The sequence below is a fragment of the Oxyura jamaicensis genome, chromosome 3, assembly GCF_011077185.1.
Source record: "Oxyura jamaicensis isolate SHBP4307 breed ruddy duck chromosome 3, BPBGC_Ojam_1.0, whole genome shotgun sequence".
NCBI classification, from domain to species: domain Eukaryota; kingdom Metazoa; phylum Chordata; class Aves; order Anseriformes; family Anatidae; genus Oxyura; species Oxyura jamaicensis.
The window spans coordinates 84,689,727-84,714,829 of NC_048895.1; the positions used below are offsets into that span (position 1 = coordinate 84,689,727).

The following is a 25,103-nucleotide window of genomic DNA, read 5'->3' on the forward strand; positions in this document are numbered from 1 at the left end:
AGAAGTATGAAGGAAAAGTTCTGAAAACCAGAAAACAGCGAGACTGAACATGGGGTGATGGTGGTGGGAGTTACAAACATAGTACGGAAGAAAGAAATATATATTCTGGGTGTTCAAAATCAAAACATCCAAAATTGATATTGATTGCTTTTTACTGAAATAGCTTATTTACTGGGATTTTATGTTTGAGCACCATTTCTGTCTTCTGAGGGAAATAATTTGGTGATACAATCTGGTGATACTACCTTTACCAAAGGATCACTAGACAAAAGATAACACTTTTTAAAAATTTATAAACTAATGAGATAATTAAGTCAAGAGGTTTCCACTGAAAATTCAACATTTGGCAACGTCTTCTGTTCCACATTATTTCAGATGCTGTAGATAAGAACTGTCAGTAAGTACTGACTTATAAAAATAATGACCACTGTAAAATGATTTTCTGCTTCACTTGACTCTATAAGGCTAATGTGTTGCTAATGAAGCACCCAGGGTGCATAGCACTGCTTTTTCTGGAACTTGGAGAAACAACCAGCCATATGTACAGCAAATGTCTTTGGCAAGACTGTGTAGCCTTAACTGGAATATCCATGCTGTTGTAGTTTTATGACTCAATCCGAATGTTATTTAAACATCATTTTTCTGTGTTTAATTTATTTATTGTCTCTAGTGGTAGACACAGAGACTGGTGAGCTAAATTATATTAACATTTCAGAGTAATAATAGAAGAAAGCAATTATCTTTGGGCATAAAAATCATTTTAATTAGACAGTAAAGTGGGAATGGACAGACAATGATGAATCATCATATTGTGGTTTAATCAGTCAGAGAGATGGTCTGCGAGAGGAGCTCAAGAAAGAGTTTTGGCTGATTGAGTGAAATGTGGACAACAATGAGAAAATGTCAGCTTTTAGCCTCTTTGCATCACCAACAGAATAAATATATTAGCCCATCATTCCTTGGAAGTCACAGGAAAACTTTGAGCTTACTGAAAGATAATTGAAGCATTTTCTTTTCTCTGTGTTAAGAACATCAAACCAAGAGTAACTTGAAACCTGTGGGCCATTACCCTGAGTCCACGCTGGCATCTTGCAACAAGCACCATCTAGCAGCTGTTTTGTATCACACAGTAGAAATTAGGATGGAATTCCACCTCTATGGAAGTGTCATCTGACACTGCTTCCAGGTAAAACTGATGCAACATGCTAGATATTGTCAATTGCCTTCTTGGTACATGCTATTTTCCTGACCTGATGATAAGAAAAGAGATTTATGTCTGAGACCCAAATCTCCCATGTGAGAGAATAGAGCTTTGTGCCACTATGAATATAGCCATGGCTCTGCTTTGTTCCTGTGCCAATTTTCAGGTCAAACATAACGAAGTGATCCCCTAATGTAATGAAAGATAAAAGCAGATGGTATTGCAAACTCAGTGTAATTTAGGTGCTGCACTATACAGAATCTGTCATATGATATACAGGATCAGTTTGCGTATTAAGACTGTTGATAGCTCTTCCCAGAGCCCAAATGGAATGGATAGTTCATGATGATTTTCTATCAGCATACAGAGAAATGTTAGCTAACGGAGCTCCAGTGTGTACACGCTGCTCAGTCCAGCAGGGACAAAGCAAGAGCTGAACTGCAGCACTTAGATGCTGGCACTTCTAGGCTGTGTGCCAGGGAACAGAGGGGGCTCCTTAGGGGACAGGAGTGGTGGTGGGTCCCCAGGGCAGGCAGGGCATTCCTGATTTTCAGTTGTGCTGACACCTACTGTGATGTCTGCCTTTCCTCGCTTGAGGTGTCTGGCTACTTTGCCATCACACATGGCGTAGCTAGGTGCCTAAAAATGGAATTCAGAAAAATGAGCATGTAGAGATGAGAGGCTCCTCAGTGAGTCAATAAGACATAGCAAGTAGATTGGTTGGGGAACATTTGCATCTCACTGTGGTTTGCAACCTGAAACTTCTGCCAGAGACAGTCACCTGAATGACACCTGCCTGAAAATGGTGGTTCTTTATTTATTTTCAAGGGAAAATCTAGACATCTGCCCTAGAAGTCTGGCATAGGATCCTCTAGATGGCAATGGCAGCTACAAGAATAGTAAATATTTTCAGATTGTTATTCTCCGTCACTCCGGGTGATGCTATTTCATTTCCCATTCAATTTCCAGTGGACTAAAGAGAGTGTGAGTGAGGAAGCCTGACAGTGATTCTGCAATGTGATTATCAGGGTAGCTGGAGCAGAGATGTCAGCCCCATTGGAGGGGAATGGTTGTTTCTTTGTGGTGTGGCAAGCAGGGTGAAAGTGTTAGGAGTCAGTAGGGAATAAAAATGACCACCAGGAGATGCCCACTGGTCTCTGTGCTTGATGACACAGATAGTCATTTGGATAGATGAGAGCAATTCCCTGAGAGAAAAACCAAACCAAACCAAACCAAACCAAATTAAATCCCAGTAGAAAACAAACAAACAAACAAACAAAAACATATTTTGGCTTTCTGCATCTGGCTTTTGAAGTTCCACATTAACAATGCAGGTTCCCTCTCTGGAGCTTGTCCTTTGGTATTGAAGATCTCCAGAGATCAAGGCTCTTCTACCAGCACCACAACAGCAGCTTTCCCCACTTCTTACATTTTGGAAATTGAATCCACACAAGAAACTCAGAGGCTGAGGAGAGCAGGGAGACAGCTGATAGAGAGGGTGTCTGAAGGCATATGGTGAGTTCCACAGAGGCCACCTCTGAGAGAAAAAAATTGTCTCTGAAAGCAGAGAAATTGTGAAGCTTGGAAAAAAGAACATAACTGTGCATCTGAGAAAGATGGTAATCAGAGTATTAGTCATTAACTGCTAGGGGAGGTGCTGGAGTTTGAAAGCGATCTCCCTTTTCAATGGCATAAAATGGTATAAGATATACCATGTACAAGATACACCATATGTTGTAAAAAGTAAAATCAACACTATTACAAAGACTGAAATAGATTAACTGATGACTGACTTTGAGACAAAGTAGACAGGCATTCTACTTCATTCAATTTTGGGAAAATAATTTGTTTTTTACAGTTGAAAAATTAACTAAGACCTTTGATGTGTACTACAGGCATACATAAGAAATTTTGTAAATATTCTGACTAAAGACAACTCTTCTAATGCAACTCCAATGAGTGTTATTAACCATTAACCCCCAAATTTGGCTCACCTGAGAATCAGTTAAAGTAAGCAGAAAAGACACCAACCATTCTGAGGTCAGAACTGCTAGGGAGAGCTGATGACTAATGAGAAATTGGATTCTGTTTTCTGTTTCTTAATTATCTGATTTCTTTTAATTTATTCCTTATGCATTGAATAATTACTAAAAGCTCTTAATCTATAGCTTGAGTAAGCATTTGCTGTTTCAGCAAATGTTCCTACCTAAACCTGCTGCCCAGACAGATGCAGAAAATGAAGGCACAATGGTGTGAAAATACCAGCAAGGGAGAGAAATTATTTTCTCTGGTGACATTTCTATTTGTTTTGGCCTTTCAGGCCAATCCATGGGAAACCCAGAAAGGGCCTTGGGACAGTGGGGGACCCGGGCTGAGATGCTACAGGGCTCTTGGGAAGACTGCTGCTGCAGCCCAGCACAAGCTACAATCTGCTGAAACAGTAAAAATGTTACCTTGCATACAGACCTGACCAAATACTGGAAAATATTGTCCACTCACTCCTGATCTCACTTTATTTTGCAGTTTTCTCAGATATGGTAATATATGAATGAGTTCTGTTGGCACAGCCAATGCCTGAACTTCCCCCCTCACATTCAGAGCTGTGACTGTCTGTTGTCCCATGCAGCTCATGATGGACATTCTCACCTCCCTGTCCTCTACAGGACTCAGCACTGAGACAGCACAAATTTGGCTGCATCACTTTTTTTTTTTTTTTTTTTTTTTTTTTTTTTTCTCTGCCTTCACTCATTCTGTTATTGAGCTTCACTGAGCAACTAAGGCACTAAGCAAATACTGAGTATTCAACATCAGCCCTTGATTTCTGCACTTACAGCACATGATGGCCTGTGGGATCAAGCCCTAATTGAAAGAGTAATTAGCCATGACTTCTTGGTGATTGCTTTTAATGACCTCATCCTAAACCCCTCCAGAAGACAAAGGCAGCCGAGGACATTAAGCATCAGAGATGGTGCTCAGTGTTTCACAGATTGGGATCTTATGTGATCAGGCTTTCTGAAAGGTGTTGTTTAAACCAAATAACAAAACCAGCTTGGAAGTTAAACAGTAATTAACTCTTTGATCCCATACCTGAGGAGGCTAAAGAACTCATTTAAAAAGTGTTTTAAAATGAATGCATGTTTGTTTCCGCATACAGTGGGAGACGAGAAGCAGGGAATGCATTCTGGAAAGGATATTTACTGTATTTTTGCACTTACAGTTACCAGGTTATCTGGGAGAAAAAATACCCATGAACAGAAGTTTAGCCATTCAAGTTATAAATGAGTGTGGGTAATGCAACAGGAATTTACTGAAGCATCCTCTCCCCCTCAGCCCCTTGGGGCTGCTCTCTACTGCAGTGTCCTTCCTCCCTCTCATTTGCCTTTGTCTCTTATTCCCATCTTTATTATTCCCTACCTTATTCCTTTCTACCTCTGATTTTGTGGGCATGTCTGAGCTGTGGGTTCTATGTATAAACACCAATTTGCTGTGCTCAGATGATGTAAATTACGTGCAAGGCAAAGTGGTAGAAAAGGAGGACAGCGTGGGGTACTTAAAGCAGGCTGGTGCGTGCATACTGGAGGTCAGCACTACTCACAGCTTACTGTTAACCACTAGTACTTATTGTGGTTACAGAATCTTATAAAGACGAATAAAGCATAATGAACCTTGATGAGATCTCTGCCTGAGAGAAGGTCATTAATAGAAATGCAAAACAGTGTGTGGCCATACTGCTTAGGACACCCTCCTGCAGTTAACAAAACTGAAACGTTTAAAGTACCAAGGACTCTGGCCCATTGACTTTAGTAGCAGAAGTTAAAGCCAGCACTGTACCTGTTGCTTGTGCTTCTCAGACCATTTGGGCATAGCTAATTTTAGACAGAACAGAATGGTGTTATTTATTGTGCTACATCTACCTGCTTCTAAGAATGATTTAGCTGGATACACACAAAGATGTATGCACACTCCTAAGCCGAAATAACATTAAGCAGTGCTCTACCCAGTCACTCCCAGATAATGAATCTCATAAAGCTGCTTTTCTCCCTAGCTACTGCTCAGCAAGAAGAATGGCAATCCCAGAAATGTGTTTGTTTGAATTGTAGCAGAGATGGAAGCAGATTTCTATTACAGTCACAGGAAAAAAAAAAATGTTAAAGTGAAATTCTGTAATAGGCAGATGAAAACATTTTGTTGAGAACAGTCAAAAGAGCTTGTGCTTCATTTTCTGCTTCATTTAATGCATGTTATAAAACCATTCCACACCACTTTATGAACTAACTTTACAAACCGACAAAAATCTGTGATTATGTTTCATGCTAGACTTTGCAGATTCATTTTCTTGATGTGTGCAGGTACCTCTGTCTCTGACAATATACCTTTTCTCTAATGTCTAGTGGTGAATGTATGCACTGGAGGAGTGGGAGCCACGTTTTTTTCTTCTTTACCTAGGGATTTTCAACCCATATCCTATGGGTTTGACCCTTTATGAAGAACATCTTGATTCTCTCACTCACAAATAGATAACTGTGCAATCCAGAATAAAGGAGGAAGAAGAGAGATACATGAGCAGAAGAAATGGGAAAAAGTGACCTACATTCACCTGAAGCATATGAATTAAATGGGCTCTTTTACTCCTCTCTGCATTTTTTCTGACCAGTAAAAACTCTTATCAGTGCTACCCCATCATCCCCTTCCTCCCTGAGGTCTTAAGAACAAAGCAACTCTGATTGACCATGACTTGCAATGGGATAACTCTGTCAGATTTTAAGCAATCACAATATGTCCAGACTTCTTTTCACAGTAGCTGTCTTAGTGCCTGTGCATCATTGTTCAGATTTTTGTCTTCCTTCCTTCCTTCCTTCCTTCCTTCCTTCCTTCCTTCCTTCCTTCCTCATTTTTTATTTTTTTGTGTAATGGTGAAGTGTAGGACAAACTTGCATTTCTTGCTCACTAAACTGAATCCCCCTGTTTCTGTTGGATAGGTAGAGAGGAGAAGTGTTGGAGAAACAGATTTGGGGAGCATATGGAATTATTTGCTATTCTGGGCATAATTAGCTGCTGCAAGACTGGCCTGTATAACGAGAACTAGTGGTCAGTGCCATCTTGGAGGGGAAAATCTGCAGAAACTTCATTTTATAGAGAACTTCAAAGTTTGCTACTCTAAGCAGCAATGAGTCTGACTGGCAAGTGCCCCTTATTACAAATACTCTGTCCATAGGGTGTTATTGTTTACCGTAAAGACACAGTAGGTTACAGCTGACTTGGGCACCACTGCAGCGGAACAAGCTCTGAGAATTTTTATTTCTTTTACTCTTCCTCCTGTCCCAGTGCCAGTGCATTGCCAGCCTGTGGGCACGGGGACAGTGGCACTGCCTTCCCTCTAGCTGTGGTAGTCCTGGCACTGTGGGAAAAACATCCATTTGCGGTTGCTGATCGAAGCTGTTGATGCTCCTCTGCATGTTCTTTGCCTTTCATTCCTCCTACCCCAGGTAAACGAACAGTTTTCTATCTCTTGCTTTCGATGCATGTTAAAAACATTTTCTTTGCACTCAGTCAGAGAAGAGAAGAGATAACAATTTAGCTGTACTTTATGTATGTGCTCCTCAAGCCTGCATGTCCTGAAGTGTCTCCTTTAGGGTACTGTGGTTTTAAATGATGGCCAAACAATGGCACTTTTCAATTTAAACTATAGCCGTTGTGCATTGAACATCTGTGCTCTCCCATTAAAAAGCTGTTCCTCATAACCACACTTCATGGTGCCAATCTGTGTCTTTTTTTTTATTTTTTTCCTTTCCCCTGCCTGAGTGTTTTAAAGAGGCATATTTGCAATGTGAACAACTGGCCGATGGTGGAGGTAGAGGAGCAAGGCCAGCTTTCTGTGTACTCTGATATGCAAACTGCTTCCCAGCCTGTCACAGTCTGGAGTTCTTTGTCCATGGAACATTTAACTCTTACCCAGTTCATGTGTCAGTGAATGATATGTTTGCAATTATAGATTATAATGATTTTCTGATTTTTCATCTTGTCTTAAAAAGATTCAGCATACTCATTAACTCTAACCCCATGCTCATCTCAGCTCAGCTCTGTGTTGGGAGCTTGTAGGTAATTTTTTGAGAGAGTGTATTTGTTTTTTGATCCTATTAGGTCAAGTTCATCTCCTCTAAATTTTTTTGCAGTGTCTTCTTCCATGAGTTATCTCACCTTCAGGCTTAGACTGGAGCCTTTTCAACAGCTGTCCCTGAAATTAGAACTTTAGATGTTTGAAAGTTTCTAACAAGTAGAGTGTGTTATGTTCCCAGGTCAAATTCTCCTCTTTTGGGCTCTATTAAAGTAATAACAATAATAATAATAATAATAAAGTGTGGATTTAATTCTTTATGGTGCTCTTGCAGCTTTTTTCACTGAGATTTGTAAAACTAGAGGAATTGGAAAACTCTGAGAAAGCAAGAGAACAACGGAGCTTGTTTTGGCTTCAGCAAGTATGGTCACTTATCTTTCTGTTACAGGTCTGCCAAAAGAAAAAAAAATGCAGTGCCTAACAAACCTCCTCGTAGAATGAAATTCCCATGCATAAAATACCTGTTGCCAAAGGGTACAGTTAGTCTGTGCTTAGACCATAAGGTGTGTGTATTTAAAGGTCACCACAGTTCTTCATTCTATATATGTTGGTGAATCTTGACAAGCACTCCCACCATACATTTTTTCCCCTGTGGTTTTAACAGCAATCTGCTGGACAAAACTGCAAATCTCTGTTAAATGTTTTGCAGTTAGCAGAAAGAAATTGTGAAAGGAGTTCTTTCCCAGAAAGCCCAAAGGTAGAATTCAGTATGAATTTCCAGCATTGTTACAGGAACAAAACTTTTTAAAAGGACTCAGTTCAGTGCATTAGACTGAAAAGTATTAAATAATGCAGTGAAGCTCTACATGGATAAGTGAAGAAGGATTGAAATGATTAGCATAATACAATTTTCTCATATGAAGAGCCTGTGTTTTTGACAAGGCTTCACTAATCGGAGGAGCCAACATGATCTGTGGTACTCTACAATCACTTGTTTATGCAGGTCATGGGCACCCTTGCTGCCTTGTCCTCTGCCCCATCTTATCTCTTCCAGAGCAAAAACAGATTGCTTCCATCTGTTGAAGCATGAACTGAGTGTGCTGGTGGGTGCTCATCTGCCAGAAGGGAGGAGACAATCATGAATCCAACAGACTGAAGGTGTAAGAAGTGCAGGTAGAGTGACAGCCCTTCCTTCCCTGCCACGTGATGTAGTCTGCTCTGAATTCTTTTATTTGAATAATAAAGGTCTTTGGGAGAGTTCCCAGAAAAGGAAGCAGGTTGCTCTTTGCTATTCTTTTAATGTAGGATTTCAGAAGATGATTTCAAACCTATTAAAATTTCCATCTCTAATAAGCTTAGTATAAAGTACTGGAGCTTATTAATCTTCTCAGCTTCTGTGCTGAGTAAACTGGGAAATAAATGCATCTTATAGATAAGATCTAACATTTTTTTCTTCTGAAGGAATGTTAACCTTTTGGGAACTGTTGTGTCTTTAAGTAAGCCAAATCAAGAAAAAGCACCACCAGCAATATAACTCCTTCTTTTAGAGGGTATTTTTTTGCAAATTTTTGCAAAATACACTTTGCAAATAAATGTGTATCTTCTAGGTAAAACAAAGGAGCAGTTAAAGAAATAGAATATTAACATCCCAGTCATTGAATATGTATGAATATTGACACAGAACTTGCTGTTAGCTATTTTTATTTAGCCTTTTCCTGATAATTAACCATATGTTCTGTGGGAGTTTTATCAGCTGATTATGTGCTGCAGAAGTGTCCCCAGATGCAAGATGTATAGGAACTCTTGGGTAAACTTAGCTAGTAGTAGAATTTAGTCTTTAAGATCTCTGTGCATTTTGTAGTAATTAATCATGATTTTAAATCTCTTTGGGCATTTCTCAGTAATTAATCATGGAGAGACAAGCATCTCATTGTCAGCAAGTAGACTCTCTGCTTCTGAAAAGCCAGTTACCCACAGTCAGTACATGATCTATCTTTTGCGAAGGTGGCATTAAAATGGATCTATGGATCTGAAATAGACTTTGGGCAGCAGGGAGCAGTAGTGTGACATACAGCAAGAAAGGTGTAATGCAATATTCAGAGATTAAAAATAAATAAATGACAGCGACCTTACATACAGGCAAATATTAGCTACCTAGAGTACATCTAAAGTGAGACAAGTTGGAGTGATGATTTCTTGGATAACTCTGAAGAAATTCCAAATTTTGTAGCTGAGACTGCTGCAGCAGGACTCCATAGCTCAAGTATTTGCCTTTGCCTGTTGCATAATAACTCTGATAATAAGATGAATGGAAGGAAAAGGAGCACATTCATTTATTCAGATTAACCAGCAAAGAATGTCTTGATACCAAAACAAAGCTGTGCAAACCTTCCTCCTGAGAGAAAGCATACACAGAGGAGGTGTGTGGAGCACTGAATCATGTGAAAGAGGATGGGCAGTGTAGAAGGCAGTGTCATGCTGTGAAGTGTGCCATCTTATAAGTCCTTTTGGACTGCAGGGCCCACCTTTCAGTGCCTCAGGGACCTTTCTGCTTCCTTGATCCTAGCATCAGCCCCTTCAGGCCACAAAACAAGTGTATGAGGCACAGGAAGTATGGGCCCGAAGGAAGTCTATAGGCATGTTCTTTAGAGACATGCGAAATGTGGCAGTGGACATGGAGTTTCTTGAGGGGAAAGAGAGCTCTGTGATTACCAATCTCAGTGTGAATTAGCAGTTCTGCTGTCTGCACCCTGCTTTCTTTTATAGAGAAGAGATGAGAGACAGGCAGTGTTTGAGTGGAAAAAAAAAAAAAAAGCCCTGAGTACTGGCACCTGGGAGATATCTGAGCTGCATTTTTTTTTTTTAATTATTTTTATCCTTTTTTTTTTTTTTTTTTTTTTTTTTAAGCAGAAGAATATTATTACCTGCATGAGAATGTACAAAATACTTTTCTCAAGTTACATCTCAGGGCAACCACAAAATTCTCAGTTATTTGAAGAAAACCAAGACCAAACACTAACAAGGATGAAAACATTTCTTCCTTTTTTTTTCCTTCTCTTTCTTCTTTCTCTCCTTCCTCCTTTTCTCCTTCTACTCTCCCACCATCCAGCCTTCCCCTTCCCTCCATAACACTGATGCCCTGTGTGAACTTCCATCATCTCTGAAACACCCTGAGAAGCTTTCCGGGTGTTGTGTAGTTTGTCATATTTCCTATGATCTCCAAACCGCCAAGTCTTCCTGAAGGCCAGATACCCATAAAACAATGTACTGTGCTCAGTTTTCCAGCCAAAATGTCCTATATACACTAACAATACTGTTATTGCTTTTTATTATTTTTTACAACATTCAGATTATTACGTGTAAATCCATACTTAGGCACCCAGACAGAGATCAGATGCCTAGGGTGAGCAACAAAAACAGCTCAGCAGGAAATCAGCTGCACATTGCACTTAACCTTATATGATAATCTGCCAAATTCACAAGGTTTTCAGAGATGGTACTGAGGGCGTGATCAAATACAGAATCTCTCTTCTTATTATCTTAAAAGCTAGGAAATATGTATAGATATTAAAAAAAAAAAAGTAGAAAGAATCTTGAAAGATATTGTTAAAGCCATTGAGTATTGGAGGGACGGCACTACCTGCTGAGACTGGATGGAGGTTGACTAAAGCAAGTTTGGCTTCAAGTGTTCTGAAAGTGAATTGAAGCAGAAAGACCAAGGGGAAGTTAATGTACCACCACTGTTACTATATTAACTACTCTGAAGATAAACTATCAGATCCTGCAGTGTCTCCTATAAACATGCTAGCTTGGCAGGGTTGGACTAGTCTACTAACTGCTGTGCCACACTGATCTCCTACATGCCTGAGCTCAATGGTCTAAATCATTCCAGCAATTGGAAAACAGATTGGCCTAATGTATGATGCAGAGTAAATATTTGTCTTTTTGAGCTCATTTCTCTAGAATTGTCTTTATTTATCTGGATGCCCTACAGTTACTGTATCTGAAGAATGACAGTCTTTCTTTGACAGTCTTTGAACGTCTCATCTGCTTCCTCTCAGATAAGGAGGCTTTTTGTGTAGTGAAATTAAATTCATTTTTACAAATGTGTTATAATTACCACATATTTCTAGGGCAGCTATTACAAATCTGTATATTATTACTTGGAATGTGAATGATATAAGAAGAGTTTTAAAATGGTAATGCATTGGCAGAGAAGGCAATAAACTAAGACTCTTGGCTCCTGTAGTTTACAAGCCAAGTTATCTTCACTAAGTTGACTTTACTGTTATGTGTCAGAACATACAAATCAGCCTGGAACTCAGCCTACAGGCTTGAAGGAAAGAGACAGGTCAATATGTCCCTGCACTATCCTGTGATGTCGTGGTCCCAGTCAGGGCGATGGGAAGCCCCCTACCTCATGGCAATAGGTGTCTTGGAGAGTGAATCTCAGTTGTCATGCCACAGTACCAAAGTTACTCATAAGGAAGAGCTGAGGTGGAGGTGTAGAGTAGGCTCTGTTCCTCAGAATAAATTGTCTAATTGCTCTTTAGCTTCACAGCCACAAATATCTTGGAGTTGTGTCGCAGCCAGTTCAGCTCTTTTGCATATCAAGCACAGCAAAGAGGAGGAAAGACATTTAACACACAGCTCAGAGGAGCTGTTCCAAGTAACAGAAATCCAATCCATTTCCTTATGTAAAATTGTTTATAAGGATCTGTTAAAGACAGAAAAATTAAAATTATTCTATGAAAGAAAAGGCTTCTGGATACATCAGAAATGTTGTAACGCTGAGAGCATTTTTGTGATTTAGAGATATAAAAACATGGAAAAATATAATCTTTTTGCCTAAAATTTTTTCACTTAAATTTAGGGTCAACTAGTGGACAAAGTAACGAACAGATGTCTAATCTGAATGATCACAATTTTATTTGGATAGTCATAAGATGTGAAGCTGAGACAGATGATTTTCACTGTTGTGCCTGGCACTCCAGACCCTGCTGTATTAATATCACTGTGCCATTATCAGCCTGACTCTGAGAGATGCCATGGCCAGACAGATCTAGAGAGTGTGAACAGATGATGCCAGGGTAACCATCAGCTTTATCAGGCTACCAGATGTCTTTTGAAAGGTACAAGTTCTAAACTTGTTCTCATCTACTTTTTTTTTTTTCATTTTTTTTCTCTCTCTCTTTTTATTTTATTTTATTTTATTTTATTTTATTTTATTTTATTTTATTTTATTTTATTTTATTTTATTTTTATTTTATTTTATTTTTTTTATTTTTTATTTTTATTTTTTTACTCTATTTCTTATCTTTGCTGTTCATTCATCATTCATCATTCCATTTATTCATGCCCAACCACAGTGGTCACACAGGAAGTTCCGCATCAATATGAGAAAGAAATTCTTCACAGTAAGGGTGATGGAGCACTGGAACAGGTTGCCGAGGGAGGTTGTGGAGTTTCCTTCTCTAGAGATATTCAAGGCCTGTCTGGACGCCTACCTGGGCAACCTGCTATAGGGAACCTGCTTTTGCAGAGGGGTTGGACCTGATGCTCTCTGGAGGTACCTTCCAATCCCTAAATTTCTGTGATTCCGTGATTCAGTGATTCTTTTCCTTTTGCCATCTCTGTAGAGAGAGTCTTTGGTTTAGCTAGCTGAGACTGAGTCTTCTGAAAAACTCATGTAAATCTGTGTCCAAAATGGCAGCTAAAAGAAGTATAATACACAAATTACCACTGACGTCAGATGGGCAGTTTTTGAGGTGGCTGATAAAGGCAAGTGAATTTCTCCAACAATGAGACTACAAGTAAAATCCAGAAATCAAAGTTATGTTTTCTGATTTCTCTTTTTTGCTGGTGTATATTTTTCTCTATTGCATATGTTTGTCTTGCTATTCTCCAAAAAAGAAATATCAGGCACCAGAAAAGTCTCCAGGCCATCTTAATAAGCTTTTCTCTTTTTTAAAACATTGGCAACATATTCTGAAAATATCACAAAACCTACAGAATTTTTAAACATACATACAAGATTACTCAGTGATGATATGTTGATTCTATGATTACTGTGAAATAAAACACCTTATTTAGTTCTGCAAACTACACAATTACATCACAGATGACAGATTTTACCTCCGAGATTTAGGAACCAGTTAAAAAATCAAATAGAAATATAAATTTTAAATCACTAGTCATTTTAGATTTGCAAAGTAACTGATAATTGCTATTGCTATCGTAGTAAACAAAGGGAGTTTTCTTTACTTTATATTCCTTTAAACTTGGATGTTCAGGAGCTGAGCAAACACAGTAATTAATATAAATACCATGTTCATGGAAATGTTATGCAATTCTATTTGGATCTTCTAGACCAAAGAGTCTGTTTTACACTTTGTTGAAGTTTACTCTTTTTTTTAAGAGCCAGCCAACTCTCTTCTTGAGCCGTTCCATACTCAGCACACATTCATCAAATAGAGATGTTTACAGAATAACTTTGACAGTACAAGGCAAGGAGAAGAGTATGGCACCTCAATAAGTGCTTAGACAGATTTTCCCAAAGTCACTTATAAGATATTATTAAAATAAGTATCTAGGGGGAAAATAAGTGTCTTGGGAGCTTTTCTGTGTGAACTATGAAGGAAAATTACAATGCAGTCACAACAGCTTGTCCACACAAATTCTGTCTTTGCCTCTTGTACTGGTTTATGGCCACATATATTTTCAGTACCTAAATAACAAACAACAACAATAAAGAGGGGTCATAAATACCATGAAGTACTGCAGTGATGCCATAACAGGAACTGAAATTCTGGTTTTGTAACTGCCAGTGGCTGATATACCTATCAGTTGTGTACATTGAGCTAAGATCTTATAGAGTAAATGAGTTCAGACACCGTTGTTTGATGCTGTGAGCTGACCTACTTCAAAAGTCTTCTGCTTGAGTTAAAGATATGCACGACCCAGCTGCTGCTACATCAGAACAACTCTTCAAATAGTTATAATATACCATTATCAGCTAGTGGCAATATTTAATAAAGTAAATTTTGAAAGCTTTTCTTTGATACAACACATACCTCTCCTTAGCCCTTGGAAAGAAACCAACTTCATGTCCATAAATTCTGATAAACAGGCTCCTTGCAGGTGGATAGAGAAAGCACATTGAAATGAAAATGAAGCGTCTTTGATCCTTCTACACTAACTTTAAAGACACACTCAGATCATTGGCACATATGAAATATGCATCTTTGGTTACTCTGATTGGTTGTCATTCCAAACTATGCTGGGATAATACCTGTAACCTTTAGTAATTACATGTCACTGCCTTGAAGGCATTGATACCTAGCATAATGTGAAGATTGGACACTATGAATCAAGGAGGATGATGTGTTGGTCATTCTCAGAGTGGCAGATTTAGTTCTCAGTGACTTCTACGTATCACTAATAGCTGTTTCTGTTTACCTTTGCTATATACAACAACGGTCCATACATACTACAGCATCTGAGGAAGAATACTAAAGCTTTAAAGAATAATTTTTTCTTCAGTACATACAGAATAATGTGTATGCACCCCTCAGATAACAAAGACATGTTACTAATGCTTTTCACTGTGTGACATTGAAAACTCACTCAAATTTGCAACAAATGCAGTTCAGCTCCACTGAAAAAGAAGTAATTTAAGTCTCTGATCTTTCAAACCTGGCCTTAACTTCACCTTCTATATCCAGACTCTGAACTGGCAATGTTTTAAATCTTTTTTTTTTTTTTTTTTTAATTTTTTTTAAATTATTTTTTATTTTTATTTATTTATTTATTTATTGTATTATTTTTTTTTAATTTTTTTTTTTTCTGTAGAAGCTGCATGTTTGTCCCATAACAGGAAAAACAGACTTGACTTTCTGAATTGAAGTTTACTTGTTTTCTGTTGTCTCTGTAAAATCATCTTCCATAGCTCTCTATTTGCCATATCATTAACCTGAGCCCTCTGTTCTTCATGTCATTAATCTGAACAGTGTACCTGTTTCAGAGTAATACAGCCCCTAAAAATAGGGAGTCTTCATATGCATGCTTAGCATCTTGCAGGATTGTTCTAAAGATGAAAGAATAATTTAATCCTTTCCAGGGTGAAAAAAGTTATCCATCTCTGAGAAATTCTGAGCTAGATCTACTAAATTTTGTTAATGTTTCTCTTTTCTGGGGTAAGTCAAGGTTTGGAACATGTCATTGATTTATTGCTTTCATTAACATGATAGAGTGCAACAAATAAAGAGTGTGGCTGTTGAGTTTACTGCACCTGTCCTGTAATGCAATACACAACCATTACCAGATGTAATTAGCATGTTTGAGGCAATGTATTAGTCCACCACAAATGTTTTTTTTTTTTTTTTTTTTTTTTTTAAAGGAAGAGGGCAGTTATATTGAGTGTTTCTGACTTTCCTGAAGTCTAAAAGGTTTTAAGAGCATGCTAATGTTCACACTAAAAGAGCTGAATCGGGGCTCTTCAGGAAAACTTTGTTATGGTTAGAGAGTTGTTGCTAGCAAAGCAGAGACACAGGAAACTAAACACAAATTCAAAAATGTTGATACCAACAGTATAGGAAAAAAATTGGTGAGAATCATTCATCCACAAAGCCTCTACACATTACAACTCGTAAAGAAAATCTAAAGTGTGGCAACAGTTGATGGAGGGCTGAACTCTAGGAAGTCTGGAAAATTGATTCTAATGTATCGATGTGGCGTTACGACCACACAGACACCAGGGTTCTTTTAGGATCAGTAACTGCTACTACTTTATTGATGACATACCTTTGTTATATATCTGTTGCCTCCCATATTGAAGACAGGCTCCCTTCTTATACCATTCCCCCACTCACTATTCACTGGTCAAAAACTTTGCCCGGTAACTGCAAACACCCAGCAACCCCCATGCCACCACGGCCGGAGAAAAAGCAACCCGAGAGGGCAAGGTGTCTCCTGAATCACCCCTCTTTGTTCCATCTAAACTCTTTACATCCCTGGTGGCCTCATCGTTAAGAGTCTGATGTTACCACCAACCACAGGGCTTGTGGACCCCCATGGCCACACTCCCACATATTGAGCAGTTAAAAAAAAAGGACATTCGAAGTGGGTATAGGATAAACACATACATTATATTTTCTTTTCTGCATATAACAAAGAATAGTGGAAAGGTCTCATTTATTTTTTAGATCTAATTACTGACGAAAGCTGTGAGAGTTGCTCAGACAGGTATCCAAGTTGATAACTTGTAATGGTAAAAGTATATCTAGGTGCAAGTATGAAAGCAGCCCAATATGATCTGCCATCTGAAACCTTGGACCTGACGTAATTCAAATGATTTCCAGTCCATTTGTCTACATGCATGACATCTGCAGAAAGTTTACCTACTCAATATAGCTTTTTCTACTTGAATGGTAGGGAATACAAATACCGAATATGTTTTTCTGTATCATATGCAACCTATGGTACCTCTCTTTCATTTCATGTTGTGCTCTTTTTCCATTGAAATCGGGGATGCTTTTTCAGTCATTCATAAGACAGGCCTTTCTAATACTTTAAGGACTTTTATTTCCCTCTCCAGTGATAAGAGAGGACACTGTACAAACACATATTTTGCAATATGTGTAATAATGAAGGAAAAAAGTCCTTGTTCATTCTTCCTGATCCTTAGCTAGCAGGCATCATGGTCCTCTCACTGCCCAGCTCAGAGACCTTGTCAGGGAGCTCAGGACCTCCTGCCTCCCCTGCAGGTCTGATTTGGGGTCATTTCTGACCCCACTGAAAGAATGAAGAGTAAAAACAGACCTTAGGGGTCTTGAAGTTCACATGATTCCCACCCTGATACAGAGTTGAGTGCATGGCCAATATGTGCTCTAAAGTGCTCTGGGAGATCTCTGTGAATTTAAGCCATCAGGTGACCTGAGGCACATACAGACACTGGAGCATGAAAGCAATACGGACAAGTCAGTCCAGTTCATTGAGAGGTCACACGTCTGGAACAAAGATGGAAAGCCATAATGACAGCAAGGGCTACTCTGCCTTGGGAAGCTTTGTCTTTGAAGGAGGCACGAGGGTCATCACAGGTCCTCAGCTGAACCAGTTTCCCAGAAAACAGTGCGGTTGAAGTACTTATGCAATCCTTGGACATCTGTTGAAGGGAATGTTGAATAACATGAAAGAGACTCTATTGCTTGTTTGATGTTATTGTGGACACAGTTTTTGTGCTCATGATTCAAGAAAGATCTTGAAACTTGTAGTGTTCAGGGGCGAGTTATTAAAATAATGAAGGAATCAGAGAAAAAAGTCTAAGAACAAAGGGTCTGAGGAGGTGCATCTACTTAGCATACCAAAGGAATGGCTGAAGAATTATTCATTGATGAACACCTACATGGAGAACAGTTATTGCAATAGAGGGTTCTTAAAACCAGCAGGACAGTGGAGTGCTGCATCCACTAGCTGACAGTTGACAGTAATGGGAGTCAGAACAATGGGGAGGTGTTCCTCCACTCCCTGTCCATAGCCAGATCAAAAGTCTGCTGCAGCAATTTATGAGAGGCTGCAATAAATTCTCTATCCCTTGAAAATCTTTTGAAGCAAGATCGTTATATGCAGAGATGCTCCACAGCTGCTTGGTTTGAACCAGAATCCAATGGCTTTCATTTACTAGTCAGATTAGAGGAGCACAATGGTGCCTTGGAACTAGTCAAAGTTTCACAACAACTTCAGATATAAAAAACGTAGAGGATGTAATGCAAGTACTTTTTTCCTAATCCAGCAATTGATACATATGTCTGAATGTTGATGACCAAAACTGAGTAGGTATTGACACTGCACTATGCCCAGAGCAGAGGAGGTGTGCTTATTGCTTGGATTTCTGTTGTCCATGCTCACAGTTTAATGGAAATTTATTTCCCAGTGCTGCTGGTTGCCTTGAAGTGTTTGGATGCAATATTGTGCTGAGGAGAAACATAATAGAGGATATTATTATTATTTTCTTCCTTTTTTTTCTTATTTATTTATTTATTTATTTATTAGTAAGCCATTCTCATCCTGATTGATGGCTTATTATTTTTATAGCACAGAGTAGAGCAGCTAGGATAGAGAATTTATCTGAAGACAAAAAAAAATATTAAAAAAAAACTTATTTCATGTAAAGTACTGTGATACTAGAGTGACAAACATGGCAAGAAGGCCTGCACTGAATAAAATCCACAAGAGTTTATTTTATTATGGAGAACAACTGGCAGTGTTGCAACTGCACTTGGCTGTGCAGCATAAGCAAAACTATAATAGTTGCCATTTATGTACTCTGACTTGAAAGCAGTCTGTTTTGTCATTTCTGCGTATGCTGATATTATGCATTTTACATTCAAGATTACTTTTTCCTTCCATATGCCGCCTTCCTGGAATTAATCAAAGAGATTATTCCAAAGTGACCTTGTTGTAGTATTATATATATATACAATTTATGCAGAACCTCAAATAAGGAACTGGTTTACATTATTGAACATAGAACAAACAGCAGCAGTGCTAATTTTATTTAATATTGTGCCTACTATATTGTGTTAAAAGATAGGAAGATTTACTATCCATTTCACATGAAGTTATTGCAGTTTGATACATTTTCTGCAGTTTATTATTACTATTATTTTAATCTCTAGTATAATAATAGAGAAATAACAAAGTGAATTTCATGGCTGAATGTACTACAGGGCTGCCTGCCCTGTGGGGACAGGGGACCAAGGGCTGTGGGTGACAGGGGGGCCATGATGAGACAGCAAGGGGGGCATCCCAAACCATGCCTTCCCAGTTTGCAATTGCACATTCTCAGCCATTAAAACCCACCCAAACAGCAAGTGGGGGATGATGCAGTGGTTGGTTGGTTGTCCCTGCAGCTGTTATGGGTCTGGAAATTGGAAAGGGTGATCTGAAAGGACTGTAACCTCCAAGGTTTTATTGGCCTCCTCCCACTTTTGTGCTCACTAATGTTTCTCACCTGGAGGGAGATGCTCATGGGTGTGCTGCTGTCATGTGTCATGCAAGCCATCCCAGATGCCCACTGGAAGCACTGTGGAGACCAAGCCACAAGAAGTCCTCATCCCAGTGCCATAAGATTTTAGTCCCACTCCCTAGAGAGCAATGCTCCTGCTCCATCCTGCCTAGGAACACACTTCTCTCCTCATGGCTGCCTCACCTTCAGTGTGCTCCTCAGAGTTCTGCCCAGGGGCAGATGTGTGCAATGTACACATGGCTTTAAGAAAGGATGTGTGCATGTCTTCTTGAAATCCCCTGTCAAGAGTCATGGTGCATAAGATTCTCTGTATGTTTGGGTACAAAGCATTCCACTCCCTAAGCTTGGATTCCCCCTGCAAGAAAGAATCCTATATTCAGAGATTTAAACTTGTGATGCAAGTGGAAAAGCAATTACATAGCAAAACGCATATAAAAATGGTGACAGTCTTCTATCTTTTTAAAGCTTTTTTGCAGTTTTGTTCAGATTTATCGAAGGTTTTTCCCCAAATGACACCTTTCTGTAAATCCACTTCATCTGCTAGAATATCAAGTCATCAGAATGCCCTCAGTGATGAATCATTAGAAGGTCATTAAAACATGGTCCTTAGTAACAGTTGCGGTCACAGGAATGCAATAATCTAAGCCATGGCAGCACACTTAGAGACATCTAAATGTTTTTTGAAAGCTAATACACTTTTCACTTAATTACATTTTCAAATTATTCAGCCATTTTGCAGTGATTCATTGTAATTATCATCTGTATTTAATTTAAAGTAAAAAAAAAAACAGGTACATAATCATCCCTGGCATAAACACACTTAGTCAGTGGTTTTGTGTCAGGGTGGAATTAACCCCACAAAAAGACCTTTTCACACTGAGTTTTCCATACAAAATATTTATTAAAGTATTCCTAATACTAGTGCAAAAAGATGAGTAAGTGTAGCCATGCATAGATGTGTAAAAAATGTCTTCAATTTACCGGAAAAAAAAAGGCAAGATGTAATTAGTTTAGTTCAGAACAAATAATGTGACTTAAACTTTCAGTTTATGGGTATCTGTTTCAGCAAAACTTCTTTGAAAACATCTGGAACAGCCTGCATTTTTACATTGAATCTGAAAATTAAAGCACATCCGCTAAATGCTCCTGATGGTCAGTAAAGACAACCATCTTGGAATATGTGAGAGTACAGGAATGTGAGCAGAAGCCAAATGAAGCACTGACAAAACCATACGCCAAATTCAACTTAAGAGTAAGATGAAAAGCCATGTGGTAGGGCTGATTGTGCTATGTCCTTGTGGATAAATTCCACTACTTTAATAGAACTGTGTAAACTGTATCCAAAGACAGAATTGTATCAGCTCTAAAAAATGCTACCTCATCAAATCTGCTGTTCACTACACTGGTTTCTAAAGCTTGATTTATTTTTTATTTTTTATTTTTAAAAGAACAAGAACAACCAAACAACCAAATAACAACAACAACAAAAGCACCACATATACACACACAAAAATCCAAAACAAACATGGATGAGGTGAAGATTAGTGACTTTTCTCAGGTATGACCTTGGTTTACTTTTCATGAAGTTCCACAGAGCATCTTCTGCTTGGATTGTCTCAGAAGGTAACGGTATCAAAAACCTCCAGACCAGTTTTCAAAGAACCATCTGATGGTTCAAAACAGATCATTGTCTGTGCTCATATAATAACAATAGTTTTAGTCCTCTATATTCTGATGGTGAATCTGCTGCTGTTATGGCATCTTTTTGGTCTAGTGGTCTTACCTGCAGACAACTGAAGGGAATTATTATCTGACATTATCTGCAGCTGAACATTCTAGGTCAATGGAGTTACAGAAGCAAGAAATTTGGCTTGTTATTATAATTATTTGCACTTCTGGAACACCTAAGAAAGGACTGGGACTGCATTATTATGGGTAATATCTGAATTTAGATGAAGAAATTCCCTTGTGAGGGTTTTACAGTTAAAAGTAAAACAAGATGTAAAAAAAAACTTGTTAAAAACAATAGGAAAAATGGAGGATGCTGTAAGAAATTGATATGATTCTACAGTTGATTAGATGTGCAGCCTAATGGTCCTGAATGAATGAACTTTATTAAAAATGAAATAAATAAATCAATACCTGCAGCTCCCCATTGACCCTCATTTCTTTATTGCGGTAAATGGACCATTCACAAAGAACTGAAAGGCTCATAGCTTTCTGCATTCAGCATTTTGCTATTTGCCAGAGTATTTGCAATTGAATCAGACTAGTAGAGCAGTTGCCAAGTGAGTAAAGAGCTTTGGCTGTGTCAAAACTCAATGCTTTGATGAACACTAGATGTTCTCTGAGCACAATATTTACCTCAGTCACACATTGACAAAATATTATGATGCTTTATCATCTTGAGGTGGAGTATAACCTCTTGAATCCTAGCTTTTTAAAAAACTATTTTAGGAGTGGGTTAAGCTAGAGCACAACATACTCAGCATGAAATAAAATTTGCAGATAAGAAGCTGCAAAGGAGCTGCTGCAGTTTGGAGTTCTGCTATGGTTCCTTTCCTTGTTGCTCCCCCATGAAGTTTCCTCTACAAACACTTCTGAGAAACACTATCCACCCTCCTTAACATTCTTGGTGTATTTTACCTTGATCCAGAGAGTTGCTTTGTACTTTCAGGTTGCCAGGGAGCATGATGGCTGTATTTGTGACTTGTATGATAAGCTCTTTATTTAGGCATTTCTACCACAATGCCTGTTCTCCCAGGAAATCAGGATCCTGGGTCTCTGGGAAGTTCCTTAGGAACAAGACTTAAGACCGTTATTAAAAAAAAAAAAAAAAAACAAACACCTGACAAACTGATTAAAAACCTTTCCAGTCCAAAAATACTGCTCACACATATGACACTTGAAGAAAGGTAGGTGGAATACAACGTTTAGCTTAAGAGGTGAGTAGCTAGGAAATACCACAGTGAGCAGCCAGGGAGGGGATTGCAGGCAGAAATTCAATTTTGGATTAGGTGTTTTATGGGTTTGAAAGACTCCTTTTGTCTGTCTTTTTGTCATTTTCCCCCAGCATGCTGGCTGGTGAATGTGAAATCCAACATCAGGACCCTGAGTGCATCTCTCCTCATGGAGGTCTGTAGTGTGGCCCCTTTCTTTGGAGACCCTGGGGTCTCATGCAGTGCTGTGGGGACACCCCAGCCAAGGATACCCTCATTTCTGCTTCTTTGTAGCTAAGAATCCACCAGCTGGCCTGTGCTGTACCATGACATATATCATTGGAAGGAAAAATTACAAGGCTTGTATTTTGGAAACTGTTTCTATTATAGTGCCTGAAAGATTTTTTTTTTTTTAAGGCAAATTACCTTTTCCATAAACTTGAAGGGAAAAATTGCACTTTACTCCTATTTTCATATGAATCCTAACACCATGCTGGCATGCTTCATCTTGCAGAAATTATGACCTGTATGACAGCACTATTTATAATATCACTTGACGTTTTCTATCAGCCAGTTTTACACAAAGAAAGAAAGTTTTTCAGGAGAAACTCAGAAATTAAGGCTCTGCATTTTTCCAGACTCCTTACTCAGAGCAAATGCATGTAAAACACTAATGTTCTTTCTCTTCTTCAACTCCTGCTGACACATAACATCATGAGCAGAACTTGTCTGAAATGTTAAAGTAGCTTCTCATGACTTGCATTTCTTTAGTCTCCTGATATGTTGAAAGCCCACAGTGGCTCAGAAAGCAGAGTGGTTGCATTTTCTGAACTGAGGATTGGTCAAGCTTAAAACCAGGAGCCGTAATTATGTTGGTACTTCATGGCATGCACATGCTTTTGGTAGTGGACAGACTGGTAAGGAACCATGGAGTTAAAGGTCATACTTCTGCCAACCCTGGCCTGTCTTTTTTTTTTTTTTTTTTTTCTTAAACAGAATAGAAGTAAATTTGTACCAGTACCCGTACCAGGTGATTCCAGGTAATTCACTGGAATTACCAAATACCCCGGGGTAACCTTCTAGAGATGCTTCAAGATTTCTTTTAGCTGTTGGAAAAGTTTAACATTGCAGAGAGCGAAGTTTTCTTCCTGACTAGTTTTGATCAACATGGAAAGAAGGATTGACCACATTCCTGCTTTTAGATATAGCATGGTACATTTTATTTTGCTTCCATAGGATGTTATTTAAAGATGCTGGTGTTGTGTATGCTTGGGGCATGTTTTATGCCAACTGGTAGCCCTTGTAGGACTTGAGCCAAGTCAATGCTCAGATAAAGGACAACATTATTTCTTCCTAGGATTAGCTATTCACCTGAGGAATCTCCAAGTTGAAAGGAGAAAAAGGATATAGACAATGGACACAGAAAATTTTTGAGACATACTAAGGCTTCAGACTGTTCTTAGTTTCTATAACATTGAGGGCAAAAGATTAATATATTCATAAGGTGTTTATATAAATAATTAAAATGAAAAAGAAATAAGGAAACAATAAGTTCTTCATTTACAGCTGCTACTTGCTATGTTTGATGGACCAAGGAAATAATTTTTCAGTAATTATATTCTTCAACCATAGATACAATTCTAGCCATTTTTGAAGGTGGACTTCCTGGGAATATTTTGAATATATTGCAGAATATTTGTAGTTTCAGCTTAAAGTGATTCAAAGCATAAATAAGTAGCTGAAATGTCAAATAGGAAGTGTATCCAAACTCTGTATTGCTCTAAAGAATTGCTTAAAACCCATATTTAGGAAAACAATCTTCCTTCTTTGCATACTCAAAATATCTTTTTAAATCTCTGGAACATTTGGCAGTGCAAGAGACCCAGCCTAATAACTTAAACATTTCTTTTTACAAGGAGAGGTCTTTCATGATGTTATTTTGAAATTCTCAAGGATTCTCATTCAGAAGCCACTCACCTGCATCTATAAAAGGAATTTATAAAAATAGGTGATCAAGGTACTATAAAGGGAATGGTTATTTTCTGAAGATTAATTTACATTTTTGGTTACAGAATTAAAAATTAAAATTAACACTATTAAATCTTTTCATCTCTACATTAAGCTTAATAAAGTAAGTTTATGTGGGTCACAAATTTCAAGACAGTTATTTTATTTTATTTTATTTTAGATCAATCTAAGTTTTCTAATTTTTAATTTGCAAACATACCCTTCAAATTTTGAAAATGTACATGTCTCTAAGTTTTACTGTTATAAGTAAGGGGAATAAAGTACATTATTCTCAAAATATTTGAGTGTGGGAAATGGGCTATATGGGCCCTAAGAATACTGTCAAACTTTGTAAAGACGTTCTAAGACCCAGGTTGGTACTAAGTAAGATTCAGAAGAGCACCTAAACTTTTTATTTATTTATTTATTTATTTATTTATTTATTTATTTATTTATTTTTAATATATAAGATTCACTGGCTATATGTATTTTTGAAAACTGTATTTCTACAGCCATGTATCAGTAAAAGTTTGGCCTTTTTCTGCATGCAGTTAACTAACACATGGTAATAAAACAACTTATGATATGATATGGATATATTTTTTTCTAGTTTTAGGAAAATTATATGTACCCTAATCTTGTAGATGGTTTTTGAAAATTTCTAGGCTGACAGTATTTCAGCTCTCATTATCAAGACTTAATAACCCTAGGATAACCAGAGGTGTCATTTTTAGATTAATAGATAAGGGAGACTAATTAAAAATAATTTAAAAAGGAAAGCAATAATTTAGTGAGTCAGTAGATGGTAAGGAAAATTGATTTTTACTTCTTTTCATACTTCATTAAATACATGTTAGTTTCATGGGGGTGATAGTT

At 38.1% G+C, this 25,103-nt stretch overlaps 1 long non-coding RNA gene across 2 annotated transcripts in view; it reads left to right on the forward strand.

Moving 5' to 3' along the window:
* LOC118165025 overlaps positions 1 to 25,103 on the forward strand; it is a 95,433-nt gene that overhangs the window by 69,720 nt on the left and 610 nt on the right. For both annotated transcript variants that reach the window (XR_004749819.1, XR_004749817.1), the window contains exon 3: positions 19,015 to 19,022. This is a non-coding gene — a long non-coding RNA (uncharacterized LOC118165025). The remainder of the gene's footprint in view (positions 1 to 19,014; positions 19,023 to 25,103) is intronic.